This window comes from Colobus angolensis, unplaced genomic scaffold (genome assembly GCF_000951035.1).
Source record: "Colobus angolensis palliatus isolate OR3802 unplaced genomic scaffold, Cang.pa_1.0 Scaffold21, whole genome shotgun sequence".
NCBI classification, from domain to species: domain Eukaryota; kingdom Metazoa; phylum Chordata; class Mammalia; order Primates; family Cercopithecidae; genus Colobus; species Colobus angolensis.
Genome location: NW_012115266.1, coordinates 5,137,968 through 5,140,194, shown reverse-complemented (window position 1 = coordinate 5,140,194; position 2,227 = coordinate 5,137,968).

The following is a 2,227-nucleotide window of genomic DNA, read 5'->3' as shown; positions in this document are numbered from 1 at the left end:
GCTCTGTCGCCCAGACTGGAGTGCAGTGGCACGATCCTGGCTCACTGTAACCTCTGCCTCCCAAGTTCAAGCAATTCTCCTGCCTCAGCCTCCCAAGTAGCTGGGATTACAGGTGCCCAGCACCATGCCCAGCACTACACCCAGCTATTTTTTTTATTTTTAGTAGAGATGGAGTTTCGCCATGTTGGCCAGAGTGGTCTCAAACTCCTGATCTCAGGTGATCCACCTGCCTCGGCTTCCCCAAGTGCTGGGATTACAGGCATGAGCCACCATGCCCGGCCAAGACGCCATTTTTGATTTGGACCTGGTGTGGGAGTTGGAATCTGTGGGGATTTCAGAGTGGGAGCCGGGTCTGCCATGGTTTGGGGGCTGAGAAACCTGATGGCGAGAACAAGCCTGGTGAAACCCTGCTGTGCTTCCTGTCTGTGTGAGCAGCTAGAATGCAATTCACAAACCTCTATCCCTATTTCTATCACCCAGCAACTATTTCCTGAGCATCTCCTATGTGGCAGCTCTGCTCTGGGTGCTGGGAGACATCTGTTTTTTAAAAAAGATCCAAGTCCTGCCCTTGTGGCATTTCCATCCTAGGGAGGAGCAGGGAGACAATAATTCTATTAAGTGAATTATCTAGTCTGGTGGGAGTCCACAGGTACCACAGGGAAAAGAGAGCTAGGTAAGGGCCGTGGGGAATGTGGGGTGGGGGATTTCACATGTAAATAGTGGGGTCAGACTGAGCCTCACTGAGACATTTGAACAAAAAAAAATTGTTTTTGACATTGGTTATTTGAGCAAAGAATTGAAGAGGAGAGAGCCATGACAGTGAGGTACTGGCTGGGGTCGGGGGCAGAGGGGTGTAGTGGACTCCTGGGACTGGCAGGGTCGGGGGGAGCAAGAAATTGGGGTGGAGGCCACAGGCCATTCACGCAGGGGCTCTTAGGCCAGTGAGAACCTTGGGCTTTTACTCTGAAAGATACAGAGAGCACCAGAGGGCTCTGAGCAGAGGAGAATGTGATCTGATGCAGAGGTTAAAAGGGTCCCTGGTCGGGCATGGTGGCTCACACCTGTAATCCTAGCATTTTGGGAGGCTGAGGCAGGAGGATCACTTGAGGTCAGGAGTTCAAGACCAGCCTGGCCAACATGATGAAACCCTGTTTCTACCAAAAACACAAAAATTAGCTGGGCATGGTGGTGGATGCCTGTAATCCCAGCTACTTGGGAGGCTGAAGCAGGAGCCACTGCACTACAGCCTAGGCAACAGACTGAGATTGCATCTCAAAATAATAATGATAGCAATAATAAATAAAAATAAATAAAAAATAAAAGGGTTGACCAAGCGCTGTGGCTCATGCCTGTAATCCCACCACTTTGGGAGGCCAAGGTAGGTGGATCACCTGAGGTCAGGAATTCAAGACCAGCCTGGCCAACATGGTGAAGCCCCATCTCTACTAAAAATACAAAAATTAGCCAGACATGGTGGCTCATGCCTGTAATTCCAGCTACTCTGGAAGCTGCAGCACGAGAATCACTTGAACCCGGGAGGCAGAGGTTGCAGTGAGCCAAGATCACGCCACTGCACTACAGCCTGGGCAACAGAGTGAGACTCTGTCTCAATAAATCAATAAAAATAAAAAGGTCTCTGTGCCTTGGAGCAGGTGAGCAGGGAAGCTGGTCAGGAGACTGCTGCAGAGATCCAGGTGAGTGGGGGGGTCTGTCACGTGGAGAGAAGAGGGGTACCTGCCTCTCAGGTTCCAGAGTAAGGGCACAGCAGGACATGTGCAGCCAGAGACAGCAGCTTCTCCTGCATTCATTCACCAGGCCCAGCCCCATAGAGGCAGGAAGCATCCAGCACAGGCAACAGGTGAGGTGGACGAGCAGGTGGCTGTTGGAAGAGCTCAGGTTTTCAAGTCTTTTCTACCTCCGAAGGTTCTGGAATAGCTTGCAGATGTCATGTGCCCTTGGTGGATGAGTAACACCTCCTTTTGTCATCTGGAAATTGGGGAGGATGCCTCTGCTGCCTCCCACACAGGCAGATGGGCTAAGACCTGTAATGAAGATGCTTGAAAACTCTGACTTGTCTTATGAGGCATGCAGCAGTGGCATGCAGGATGTACACACCCACTGAATCATCATTGACCAGCACTGGGGACCCAGCTGTCTTTGGATATGTAAAACCTGCAGAGGCTGAGCGCAGCACCTCACGCCTGTAATCCCAGCACTTTGGGAGGCC